Source organism: Salvelinus alpinus, chromosome 21 (genome assembly GCF_045679555.1).
Source record: "Salvelinus alpinus chromosome 21, SLU_Salpinus.1, whole genome shotgun sequence".
Lineage (NCBI taxonomy): Eukaryota > Metazoa > Chordata > Actinopteri > Salmoniformes > Salmonidae > Salvelinus > Salvelinus alpinus.
The window spans coordinates 29,610,437-29,625,138 of NC_092106.1; positions in this window are offsets into that span (position 1 = coordinate 29,610,437).

The window sequence follows — 14,702 nt, forward strand, 5'->3', positions numbered from 1 at the left end:
AACCTGTGAAGATGATCTAGGTGTTGCTGTAACCCCTCTTTAGTGGGAGACAGCAGCACCAGGTCATCTGCGTACAGCAGACACTTGATTTCAGTGTTGTGTAGGGTGATACCAGGTGCTGTCGATTCTTCTAATGTTTTTGCCAATTCATTCATGTAGATGTTAAATAATGTTGGACTTATTGGGCAGCCCTGTTTCACTCCCCGCCCCTGAGAGAAGAAGTCTGTTTGCTTGTTGCCAATTTTAACCGCAAATTTGTTTTTAGTGTACATTGATTTAATAAAATCATATGTTTTCCCTCCAATACCACTTTCTATTAGTTTATAAAAAAGACCTTCGTGCCAAATTGAATCAAATGCTTTCTTGAAATCTACAAAACACGAGTAGATTTTGCCTTTGTTTTGGTTAACTTGTTTATCAATTAGAGTGTGGAGGGTGTAAATGTGGTCTGTTGTACGATAATTTTTTAGAAATCCAATCTGGCTTCTGCTCAGGACGTTGTGTTCGTCAAGGAAATGATGTAGTCTGCTATTTATAATACTGCAGAGAATTTTCCCCAAGTTGCTGTTAACGCATATTCCTCTGTAATTATTTGGGTCAAATTTGTCTCCATTTTTATAGATTGGTGTGATCAGTCCCTGGTTCCAAATATCGGGGAAAATACCTGCAGTGAGGATAATGTTGAAGAGTTTGAGTATAGCCAATTTGAATTTGTGGTCTGTATATTTGATCATTTCATTTAAAATCCCATCAGCACCACAGGCCTTTTTGGGTTGGAGATTGCATATTTTTTCCAATAATTCTTCTTCTGCAATTGGGGTATCCACAGGATTCTGATAGTCTTTGACTGCTAATTCTGTCTCTCTCTCTCTGTCTCTCTCTCTCTCTGTCTCTCTCTCTCTGTCTCTCTCTCTCTATCTCTCAATTCAATTCAATTCAATTCAATTCAAGGGGCTTTATTGGCATGGGAAACATGTGTTAACATTGCCAAAGCAAGTGAGGTAGATAATATACAAAAGTGAAATAAACAATAAAAATGAACAGTAAACATTACACATACAGAAGTTTCAAAACAATAAAGACATGACAAATGTCATATTATATATATGCAGTGTTGTAACAATGTACAAATGGTTAAAGCACACAAGTTAAAATAAATAAACATAAATATGGGTTGTATTTACAATGGTGTTTGTTCTTCACTGGTTGCCCTTTTCTTGTGGCAACAGGTCACAAATCTTGCTGCTGTGATGGCACACTGTGGAATTTCACCCAGTAGATATGGGAGTTTATCAAAATTGGATTTGTTTTCGAATTCTTTGTGGATCTGTGTAATCTGAGGGAAATATGTCTCTCTAATATGGTCATACATTGGGCAGGAGGTTAGGAAGTGCAGCTCAGTTTCCACCTCATTTTGTGGGCAGTGAACACATAGCCTGTCTTCTCTTGAGAGCCATGTCTGCCTACGGCGGCCTTTCTCAATAGCAAGGCTATGCTCACTGAGTCTGTACATAGTCAAAGCTTTCCTTAAGTTTGGGTCAGTCACAGTGGTCAGGTATTCTGCCACTGTATACTCTCTGTTTAGGGCCAAATAGCATTCTAGTTTGCTCTGTTTTTTTGTTAATTCTTTCCAATGTGTCAAGTAATTATCTTTTTGTTTTCTCATGATTTGGTTGGGTCTAATTGTGCTGTTGTCCTGGGGCTCTGTGGGGTGTGTTTGTGTTTGTGAACAGAGCCCTAGGACCAGCTTGCTTAGGGGACTCTTCTCCAGGTTCATCTCTCTGTAGGTGATGGCTTTGTTATGGAAGGTTTGGGAATCGCTTCCTTTTAGGTGGTTGTAGAATTTAACGGCTCTTTTCTGGATTTTGATAATTAGTGGGTATCGGCCTAATTCTGCTCTGCATGCATTATTTGGTGTTCTACGTTGTACACGGAGGATATTTTTGCAGAATTCTGCATGCAGAGTCTCAATTTGGTGTTTGTCCCATTTTGTGAAATCTTGGTTGGTGAGCGGACCCCAGACCTCACAACCATAAAGGGCAATGGGCTCTATGACTGATTCAAGTATTTTTAGCCAGATCCTAATTGGTATGTTGAAATTTATGTTCCTTTTGATGGCATAGAATGCCCTTCTTGCCTTGTCTCTCAGATCGTTCACAGCTCTGTGGAAGCTACCTGTGGTGCTGATGTTTAGGCCGAGGTATGTATAGTTTTTTGTGTGCTCTAGGGCAATGGTGTCTAGATGGAATTTGTGGTCCTGGCGACTGGACCTTTTTTGGAACACCATTATTTTGGTCTTACTGAGATTTACTGTCAGGGCCCAGGTCTGACAGAATCTGTGCAGAAGATCTAGGTGCTGCTGTAGGCCCTCCTTGGTTGGTGACAGAAGCACCAGATCATCAGCAAACAGTAGACATTTGACTTCGGATTCTAGTAGGGTGAGACCGGGTGCTGCAGACTGTTCTAGTGCCCGCGCCAATTCGTTGATATATATGTTGAAGAGGGTGGGGCTTAAGCTGCATCCCTGTCTCACCCCACGACCCTGTGTGAAGAAATGTGTGTGTTTTTTGCCAATTTTAACCGCACACTTGTTGTTTGTGTACATGGATTTTATGATGTCGTATGTTTTACCCCCAACACCACTTTCCATCAATTTGTATAGCAGACCCTCATGCCAAATTGAGTCGAAGGCTTTTTTGAAATCAACAAAGCATGAGAAGACTTTGCCTTTGTTTTGGTTTGTTTGGTTGTCAATTAGGGTGTGTAGGGTGAATACATGGTCTGTTGTACGGTAATTTGGTAAAAAGCCAATTTGACATTTGCTCAGTACATTGTTTTCATTGAGGAAATGTACGAGTCTGCTGTTAATGATAATGCAGAGTATTTTCCCAAGGTTACTGTTGACGCATATTCCACGGTAGTTATTCCGTCTCTCTCTCTCTGTCTCTCTCTCTCTATCTATCTCTCTATCTCTCTCTCTCTATCTATCTCTCTGTCTCTCTCTCTCTGTCTCTCTCTGTCTCTCTCTCTCTGTCTCTCTCTCTCTGTCTCTCTCTCTCTGTCTCTCTCTGTCTCTCTGTCTCTCTCTGTCTCTCTCTCTCTGTCTCTCTCTCTCTGTCTCTCTGTCTCTCTCTCTCTCTGTCTCTCTCTGTCTCTCTCTCTCTGTCTGTCTCTCTCTGTCTCTCTGTCTCTCTCTCTGTCTCTCTCTCTCTGTCTCTCTCTCTCTGTCTCTCTGTCTCTCTCTCTGTCTCTCTCTCTCTCTCTCTGTCTCTGTCTCTGTCTCTGTCTCTGTCTCTGTCTCTGTCTCTGTCTCTCCATCTCTCTCGCTCTCTCTGTCTCTCTCACTCTCTCTCTCCTCCCCTTTTTATTCTTTCTTCAGGATTAAAGAAGTAGTCCATATCACATCTTAAGTTAAGTGTCTTTTAAGTGTATTTTCTGCACCGCTTTCATCTCTTTCCCCTTCACCTAACCTGAAATGAGCAGAGCATGTAGAAGCCTACATTACATGCTCTTCCACAGTTGGCCTGGGGATGTGGACTTCCCAAAATAGGAAACCAGTGGGGTGCATAATAATGTTATAGACCCTACTGTGATTCAGTATATAGGATGAGAGACCTAGACAGGCGAGACTGTAGTATGTACTCTTACATCACTGTACAATATCCTCACTTCACTCTCACCCTGGTCAAGCACTCTCCCTCCCAGACACCCACCACTCAACACAGCAGGGGGGCTTAACAACTGACAGCTTTTTTACCCAAGTCATTTTCTCCACCCTTAATGTGTATATTTATGTTGTGTATGGTGCATTTGGAAAGTATTCAGACCCCTTGACTTTTTCCACATTTTGTTACGTTACAGTCTTATTATAACATTTATTAAATCATTTTTCCCCTCATTAATCTGCGCACAATATGCCATAATGACAAAGCAGAAACAGTTTTTTAAAATCTTTGCACATTTATAAAAAATGTCAAATGGAAATATCACATGTACATAGGTATTCAGACCCTTTACTCAGTACTTTGTTGAAGCACCTTTGGCAGAGATTACAGCGTTGAGTCTTTTTGGGTATGACGCTACAAGATTGGCACACCTGTATTTGGGGAGTTTATACCATTCTTCTCTGCAGATCCTCTCAAGCTCTGTCAGGTTGGATGGGGAGCGTTGGTGCACAGTTATTTTCAGGACTTTCCAGAGATGTTCGATCGGGTTCAAGTCCAGGCTCTGGCTGGGCCACTCAAGGACATTCACAGACTTTTCCCGAAGCCACTCCTGTATTGTCATGGCTGTGTGCTTAGGGTCGTTGTCCTGTTGGAAGGTGAAACTTTGCCTAAGTCTGAGGTCCTGAGTGCTCTGGAGCAGGTTTTCATCAGGGATCTCTCTGTACTTTGCTCTGTTCATCTTTCTCTCGATCCTGACTGGTCTCCCAGTCCCTGCCACTGAAAAACATCCCAACGGCATGATGCTGCCACCACCATGCTTCACCGTAGGGATGGTGCTAGGCTTCCTCCAGACGTGACGCTTGGCATTCAGGCCAAAGGGTTCAAACTTGGTTTCATCAGATCAGATAATCTTGTTTTCATGGTCTGAGTCTTTAGGTGTCTTTTGGCAAACTCCAAGCGGGCTGTCATGCTTCTTTTACTGAGGAGTGGCTTCCATCTGGCCATTATACCGTACAGGCCTTATTGATGGAGTGCTGCAGAGATGGTTGTCCATCTGGAAGGTTCTCCCATTTCCACAGAGGAACTCTGGAGCTCTGTCAGAGTGACCATCGGGTTCTTGGTCACCTCCCTGACCAAGACCCTTCTTCCCCGATTGCTCAGTTTGGCCGGGCGGCCAGCTCTAGGTAGTCTTGGTGGTTCTAAACTTCTTCCATTTAAGAATTATGGAGGCCACTGTGTTCTTAGGGACCTTCAATGCTGCAGACATTTTTTGGTACCCGTCCCCTCGACACAATCCTGTCTCTGAGCTCATAGCTTGGTTTTTGCTCTGACATGCACTGTCAACTGTGGGAGCTTATATAGACAGGTGTGTGCCTTTCCAAATCATGTCCAATCAATTGAATTTACCGCAGGTGGACTCCAATCAAGTTGTAGAAACATCTCAAGGATGATCAAAGGAAACAGGATGCAGCTGAGCTCAATTTCGAAATCTCATAGCAAACAGTCTGAATACTTATGTAAATAAAGTATTTCTGTTTTTTATTTTTAATACATATGCAAACATTTCTAAAAACCTGTTTTAACTTTGTCATTATGGGGTACTGTGTGTAGACTGACGAGGAAAACATTTCATTTAATCAATTTTAGAATAAGGCTGTAACATAACAGAATGTGGAAAAAGTCAAGGGGTCTGAATCCTTTCTGAATGCACATATTGAGAGGTCTGTAGGTCTCAATATCTTCCCTGTTAAAATGAAGGTTGTGCTGATTCTGGTGACTTTTGTTCTTTACTGTAAGTTAGGCAACTGCATGGGTTTATCATAAAGCCTGCTTAATGACAGTGTCTCTTATGATTCAAAATAGATATTAAAACAATAATGGAAAGCTGTATACCAGGCCGCTAATTGTCTACATGTGATGTAGTTGTTGGATCATAATGGGAAAAGGAAACAAATAATTTAATTCATAAATTCATTTGTATAACATTTCGTTAATTTGGTTGAATGCCAAACATGACATTCATATCATAATGTATTGTTTTAATGCACAATGTCTAATCCATTTGAGTGCTGTTTCTGTAAACTGTAAATCAGTTCCTGCCTTTTCTGGGCAACTATAAATTGATAAAAGTGGTCTGTAAGATCAGAGAAAGAAAGGTTTTCTGGGATTACCTTTGCTCTTTTGTTCATGGGATGTGTGTTTTATACTGACCCCTTTATGAGGACTGAATGAAACACCCTTCACATGATGTGTGTTTTATACTGACCCCTTTATGAGGACTGAATGAAACACCCTTCACATGATGTGTGTTTTATACTGACCCCTTTATGAGGACTGAATGAAACACCCTTCACATGATGTGTGTTTTATACTGACCCCTTTATGAGGACTGAATGAAACACCCTTCACATGATGTGTGTTTTATACTGACCCCTTTATGAGGACTGAATGAAACACCCTTCACATGATGTGTGTTTTATACTGACCCCTTTATGAGGACTGAATGAAACACCCTTCACATGATGTGTAAAGGACTGAAGGTTGTCTGTCTAACGCTCCAGGGTTATTTTTAACACCCACAAATCCTCAATCTCCAAATTTTGGAGCTCTAATGGAAAAGGAAATAATGGCTGGAAGATAAATACATATCTAGACGGGACCATTATTCCCCGTTTAATTAAGATGACCAGCCACAGACCACCCACTGGGCACGCACTGGCTGAATCAACATTGTTTCCATGTCATGTCAATGAAATTACGTTGAACCAACATGGAATAGACGTTGAATTGACGTCTTGACGTGTGCTGAGTGACGACATTTAAACATTTGCCTTATCTACAGTTATGCAGAATAAGATGATTTTATATGTATGAAGTCTTCCTCTTTTCTCCCTCAAAAACATACGCTTACTTCCATTTTCTTCGTTCTTAATCTCTCAAAAACAAAGCAAACTACACCATGATCAAGCATACTTTTTTCAGAGGGAGGGAGAGTGGAGTTGAGTTGCCAGGTGAGTCGTACAGGTTCTCCATAACTCCCCCTCATCGGAGGGATTTAGGTAATCCTGCCTGCCCAGATGCATACGGCTACAACAGGCAGGCATTGTCACTGTCTGGCGACCCACATCCCAGCAGGAGGCCATGAGCCAGCATGACCCACTCAGGAGCATCAGGAGAGAGAGGAGATTAGGAGAGGCTACACTAGCTGCCTGGCTGGGGCGCCTCTAAGTATTCATTTATAAAAGTGACACACCAGCATCACAGCTCAGGAATTGGAAATCCTCATTACTGTAAAACCTCCACATCTGTGAATATCATAGTTTAATGGCATTAATTCAAGCCATAGAAGGACAGCAGAAACAGATTAATCATTCAAAGGACTTGCTGTACCCCAAAGTATTGATAGATTTATAAGGTTTTGTTTTTGTTAAGATTATCACAAATAATAGCACTGCCTTTACTGATAACTTCTTTATTGAGGAAAAATGTACTTACTACGACTGTGATATGTGGTTGTCTCACCTAGCTATCTTAAGATGAATGCACTAACTGTACGTTAGATAAGTGTCTGCTAAATGGCTAAAATGTAAATGTAAGTAATTCAAAGGTTATAATGTATCCCCATATTCTAACGTATTTCCCCCACAACGTTCCACTGTATTTAAACAGAAGGTGAAAGTGTTTAGTCAGTGGCGATAGTTCTCTGTGGATCATGTCAGTTCTCACACAGGTCTCCCTGGCAACCTTTCACTCCATCTCACATTGCCTTATAGTTGCATTTGGGTCCTTTTTAGGCAAGGCTGTTAGAACAACTTCTACATGCTTACCTATATTTAATTGAAGGGATCCAAATGGCCCTTTGAAACCAAACCACTTCACAGCACAACACGTGTTGACTTGCTTAGAACTGAGAAGAGTGGTTTGTGGTAAACAGTGCCTTCTTCAGGTCAAATATAGTAAGGTTGGCATTGTGTGAGCTTCCTCCTCAATAATGCAAACTCTCTTGTTACCAATCAAGGTTATGTCCTCACCAGGGGAGAACTACTGACCCCTCTTATTGAAGCCATGGGAGTTCAAGGCCGACCCGGTACTTATTATTTCTCATTATAGTGAATGGAAAAATGTCAATCTTCACGGTCAATCTTCGTGTAAAAAAAAATTATTCTAAGACAATCATCATCAATAATTGCTTCTAATACACTAGATGAATGTCCTTGAACCGATTATTATAAGGATCATTTAGTTGTTAATGGCAGTCTGCACTACCACGGTCGGCCTTCAACTTGAGTCAATGAGAGGGGTCAGAGGCGGCAGCACTGAACTAGCCTGCAACGTCACTTCCTGAATGAGTTCAGACTGCGCGTGTTGTCTCCATGAGACGCCATCGTAACCGACATAGATTCAAAGCGCTATAGAGAGAAATATTAATGCCGTCTTTTTGTAGGCACCATCTGCCATGGTTTGTTGGACAAAGCTTATGAGGAAATTAATGGCATTTTGGGGGGGGGGATAAACACTGAAAATAAGGTATGTGGTAAACACAGGCTTAGAAGATCTTATAGGTTTTGTTCTATGAGATAATCTTAATCAGCTAACGTCACTTTTTGTGAATTTTGAAAGATTTATGTCATTTAAAAAAGCACATAAAGGCTTAATAATTCATGAAGATCATATTATCTCATAGAACAAAATGTATAAGATCTCCCAAGCCTGTGTTTATCACATACCTTTTCAACGGTTATCTCGAAACCCTATTCTTTCCCCATAGGATGGTTGAACAAATTAGAGGTAACTAATTTCCGTATTTTAGGACTACAAACTGGCGAGCTCTATTAAATCTTCACATAGGAATAAATGGTGGCTTTGATGGCTTTGTCCATTCATATACAGCCATTGGTCCTCACCCCAAAAGTAGACGAGTCTACAGATATAGGATCTTAATTTGACCAGTTTCTCACAGCAGGAAAATAATCCTGCAGCAACAAGAAATGGGAATTATTGTGTGGATTATAATTAATTAAAATATTTGTTACTATAATTTTTGTTAGAGTAAATCAAGTATGAGATTTTAATGTGGTGATTATTTTTTGTGGGGGGTGGCACACGGGGTGGTCGGCGGAGCCGAGGAATGAGCCAGAGACCGTAAGGGAGTCGAAGGAGGAACTCGACGAAAGATTCCGGAGAGAGGTGGTGGCGATGAGAATGCTGCAGAGTGGGCGTGCTGAGGAGCGTGACACCAGTCCGGTGTCATCTGCACCAGTTTCACGCATCTGGCCTCCAGTGCGCCTCCCCAGTCCGGTACGTCCTGTGTCTCATCCACGCACTCGCCCTGAAGTGTGTGTTACCGTTCCGGTACAACTTGTGCCGGTTCTACGCACCAGGTCTCCAGTGCGCATACACAGCCCAGTACGTCCTGTGCCAGCTCCCTGCACTCGCCGTGCGAAGTGTGTCATTGTTCCGGTACAATTTGTGCCAGTTCTACGCACCAGGTCTCCAGTGCGCCTCCACAGCCCAGTACGTCCTGTGCTAGCTCCCCGCACTCACCGTGTGGAGTGTGTCATCGTTCCGGCACCATCTGTGCCAGCTCTACGCACCAGGTCTCCAGTGCGCCTCCACAGCCCAGTACGTCCTGTGCCTCCTCCTCGCACTCTCCCTCAAGTGCGCCTTCCAAGTCAGGTACGTCCTGTGCCTGCTCCCCGCACTCGCCCTGAAGTGCGTGTCACCAGTCCGGTGCCACCTGTACCGGCCCCACGCATCAGGCCTCCAGTGTGCCTCCCCAGTCCGGTACGTCCTGTGCCTGGTCCTCGCGCTCGCCCTGAGGTGCGTGTCACCAGTCCGGTACCACCACTGCCGGCCCCACGCACCAGGCTTCCTGCGACAGTTCCCAGTCCAGAGCTTCCGGCGACAGTTCCCAGTCCAGAGCTTCCGGCGACGGTTCCCAGTCCAGAGCTTTTCCGGCGACAGTTCCCAGTCCAGAACTTCCGGCGACAGATCCCAGTCCAGAGCTTCCGGCGACAGTTCCCAGTCCAGAGCTTCCGGCGACAATTTCCAGTCCAGAGCTTCCAGTGACAGTCCCCAGTCCAGAGCTTCCGGCAACGATTCCCAGTCCAGAGCTTCCGGCGACAGTTCACAGTCCAGAGCTTCAGGCGACGTTTCACAGTCCGGAACCTCCAACGACGGTCCACAGTCCGGAACCTCCAACGACGGTCCACAGTCCGGAATCTCCAATGACGGTCCACAGTCCGGAACCTCCTGAGACGGTCCACAGTCCGGAACCTCCTGAGACGGTCCACAGTCCGGAACCTCCTGCGACGGTCCACGTTCCGGAACCTCCTGCGATGGTCCACGGTCCGGAACCTCCTGCGACGGTCCACGGTCCGGGAACCTCCAGCTCCAGGGCAGGAGCCTACCTCTCCGCCGATGCTCAGTCCGAGCACGGCATCCAGTCCAGCTCCATGGCAGGAGCCCTTCTCTGCGACGATGCCCAGTCCAGGCACGGCATCCGGTCCCGCTCCATGGCAGGAGCCTTCCTCTGCGCCGATGTCCAGTCCAGGCACGGAGTCCAGTCCCGCTCCATGGCAGGAGCCTTCCTCTGCGCCGGTGCCCAGTCCAGGCACGGCGGTCAACTCAGCTCCATGGCCGGAGCCTTCTTCGGCGCCGGTGCCCAGTCCGGGTGCGGCGTACAACCCAGCTCCATGGCCGGACCCGTGGTCTGGGCGGGGGCAAAGTCCCGCACCAGAGCCGCCACCGACACTAGACGCCCACCCGGACCCTCCCCTATAGAGTCAGGTTTTGCGGCTGGAGTCCGCACCTTTGGGGGGGGGGGGGGGGGGGGGGTACTAGATAGAGAGCCTTTTTATTCTCTATTTTGGTTAGGTCGGGGTGTGACTAGGGTGGGTGATCTAGTGCATTTATTTCTATGTTGGCCTGGTATGGTTCCCAATCAGAGTCAGCTGTTTATCGTTGTCTCTGATTGGGGATCATATTTAGGCAGCCATTTCCTCACTGGTTTTTGTGGGATCTTGTTTCTGTGTAGTTGCCTGTGAGCACTGCTTGAGCTTCACGTTTCGTTTGCGTTTATTGTTTCCTTTATTAAACATGTGGAACCCAAATCACGCTGCACGTTGGTCTGAGTATATTTCCAGTTCGTACGACGAGCGTGACAATTGCCATTTATTGAAAGGTTGGTTTATCCTACAATTGTCAATGGCAAGTTATGTATCTCTAGATTTGATTTATTATAAGATTAAGGGTATACTGGGCAACTTTCATAAGTTCTGGATGCCTTATATGGAATACAGGACAACTAAAGGAGTCTGTATTGAAAACATGCCCACGTCAGAGGAGATACCTATTTTGGAAATCCCTAGCTGCTAGGCTGCTCAGTCCTGGTCCTGGGGGCCATCCTGTGTGTTGTCACTCTGACCTTGGCCTAGGATTAGCTGTTTCTGTGTGTTGATGTATATTTGTGGTGTATGTGTTTTATGTTGTTGGATTTTTTGTTTCCAAACCTTTCCCTTGGTAATTAAACAAATTAGGTGTGAATTGGGAAGGAAATTGTGTTGGGACAGAGCAGATTTATAGACTAGACTGTTGGGGGTCGGGAGTGCAGGAGGCTCGGGCTGGCTGGTCGGTCTGTCTGAAATTTGATATAGAGGATGTCTTACTAAGAGAGAATAAAGTGTTGTATCTTCAAAAATTCACCTCACCTCTGTCATAGACTGGTCTTCCCTGTTTCACATCTGCTCCTGCAACGCCCTCTACTGCTCATCCTGTGTCTTCTTGACCTGCCGCCACTCCTCCAGTACTCTCTCTCTCTCCGTCTCTCACTCTTTGTGTGTGTGTGATTGTGTGGGTGGGGACAGATGTGCTGGAGTCAGAGCAGATCCCCACCAGCTGCAACCTGTTCCATAATCAAGACCTCTACAAACACTCAGCCCTGCCACTTTCACGCTGCCAGATCGTAATCTCTGCTCAGTCAGTCTAACTGCCTTACCGTTTGTTACTATTCAGATCCTGTTATCCTGTTGTGCCTGTTTTCCTTGCCTGACGCTGTTTTCCTCTCCGCTACAGTTCTGCCCGCTCTGACTCTGGTCCCTGTCTCCAGTGGATTCCACACTCTACTTTGCCCTTGGAATCCCCTCCAGACCTGCTTACCCTGTCTCAACCCCTCTAGCTCCAGCCTCAGCCTCCGCACCTGGTTTCCAGCAACCCGCCCGAGCTTCCCCTGACCTGCACTCCATCTCCCCCCTGTGTTTCAATAAATACCTTGGTTACTTCATCCCAGTCTGAGTCTGCTCTTTGGTTCCCCTGTTCCACTCCGCGTAACACCCTGGCTGCCTGAACCTGCTGAGACCCCTGTCACCATCTGATCCTCCTAAAATGAGGCATGACAAAGAATGACCTTGATGTACATTTATACATTATATTATCCAAGAATAGAATCTATGGTTCAATAATTGAAATTACCATTATTCCCAGATCCCAGACTGTAGATTTAATCTGCTGTCCTGTAGCTACTGTAGATCTACCCATCAACTCAAGATGGAGCTTTGTATCAGTCACTGATATTGTTAATATACTGCAAAATTCACCTGAGCTCCGTAGACTGGTCTTCCCTGGCTGTCTGACCCTGCAGGGACACCTGTCACCATCTGATCCTGCTAAGACATGATGAGCATAGTGTTGTGTACTGAATGCACTAAAGGGCTGCGGGTCCGACAGAGATCATTGCAGCGCGGTAGTCATTTTTCATGCTGTGGGAGGGTGCTGTTGGTCAGACAGAAGACTTTGGGATGAAAATATTTTTGTTGTTCCATAGATTATTTGGAGACGGTCCTCTTTCTGCTTTGTATGCATAAATCTACATATTGTATTAAAATCACATATTTTTTCGCATTATTCACACACTCAGAATTCACTGCTTCATCTTCAGTACTTCTCCTAGTTTGGCGTGCGAGTTCAAGTGCGCCTAGTATGTGTGGTCCCATTGAAATAGAGTAGGCTGCCTACATGGGCGGAGAATCACGTTGCAGTTAACTTGAACATGAAATTAACTTAAATATGATTTGACTGTAGTTTACTACAGTGTCTGTAAATAAATATTGATAATGGAAAGAAGTGGAGGGCGTGCAACCAAAGCGAGTCGAAGTACAATCAAAATATGTAATCATCAATAAAAAAGAAAATGGCACAATGCGCACATAGCTTAGGCTACTAACATTTTCAATAAGTATTGATTAATCTCTGCCTGCAAATCGTCCTCCTAAAAGGTAGGCTATATCCTATAGGCCTATGCAAAATGTGGCAAGTGTTGCAGTCATCATTCTTGCTGCTTCCAGTTCAGTAGCCATACCTGCGAGATCAGGTGCGCATGTGGTATCAATTAAATAGAGTAGGCTATAGCCTATGCACAGGAGGTTGGTGGCATCTTAATTGGGGAGGACCGGTTTGTGGTAATGACTGGAGCAAAATAAGTGGAATGGTATCAAATACATTAAACACATGGTTTCTATTTGTTTGATGCCATTCCAATTGCACCGTTCCAGCCATCATTATGAGCCATCCTCCCCTCAGCAGTCTCCACTGAGCCTATGCATGGGCGGAGAAGCACGTGGCCGTTATCTTTCCAAGGAAATATACTTCCTAAATAGGCCTATGATTAGGCTATAGTTTACTACATTGCCTAGAAACAGGCCTAAATATTGATCATCCATATTTCTCCGTCTGAAAATCTTCCCACTCCGAAAAGGTAGGCTATAAAAAGTCTCTCGAGCTCTGCTCTCTTCAAACTACATCTAGCATATTGGCTGATATAGCCCAGTAATTCAATGTAAGGGCCATGTGAGAATCTCTGGTAAGTTAAAACCTATTTCTTAAGTTATTTTTGCACATTTGATATTGCCTATAGGGTGCAAATTTGCTGGCACCATGGCTGGCAAATGAGTTGCGTCACATACACCTAAAATAACTTCGGTTGGGTTTGGGAACAGTTCTTGCGGTAGCTGGTGGGAGTCGGACAGAAGTCCAGTGGGTGCAGGTGGGAGAGGGATGAAGAAATTAGTCATATGCAGAAGTCTACTGTGCACCATGACAGTGAAGCCTGTAATGTTAGGGCTGTTTATTACTGTGTCAGTGTGAAAAGTAAGGAATTAGCTAGGGAAACTGACAGATCAATAACGTTACATAGCCATACTGACTAATACTACTCACATTTCACTGAAAAATCATCAGAATATCAATCTTCAATCGTTTGGCAGATGGTTTCATCGTTCGAGTCAGGTTTAGTGTGATTGAGGCAAAATAATAGCTAACGTTAGTCAACTTTTGGCCAGGTCTCTCTCGAATGATAAATCAACTGGCGAAAGCTAGCCAAGTTGATTTACTTCTGAAACAGGGCAAAACAAAGGCTACAAAACATGTCCATGCAAAAAACAGCTGTTAGATAGCGATATGAGCTGGCTATTATTACTATCTCACAGTTAACTACAGGCTAGAGCTGACCTGGCTGTGGTAGCTACTAGCTAGCATAGCTTATTAATTCACCTCAGTCGAGAGCTAATGAAACATTAGCTAACGTTACATGTCAGTTAAAATAATAGCTCAGCATTACAAATAAACACTCATTTCTTTTTTTCAGTTAAGATAAACAGCAGTTACCTTGCCAACTACATCAGTCAAAACCAAACCTTGGTTTGGTTTTACAACTCTGTAAAAGAGCGTAACACATACACACTGAACTATGCTCAACTCTCCCGTGCGGGTCCAGCCATCCTAGTCCTAAAGCACACCGTTGTCGCTTTTTGTATCACATTGCAATGATGAAACTGGGGGGGACAAAAATGCAATTTCGGAATGTAGGGGGGACATGACACCTCCGTCCCCAGTGAAAGTCGCGCCCCTGATTATCTGCCTCAAAAATAAGCTATTGCAACAGTGACCAGGCAGCAAATAGGCAAAGTGGATCTGTGATATACTATATTGTGACTTCTGTTCATGTGGCCATCATAAAGAAGTGCAGTCATCTCAGAAAAGACA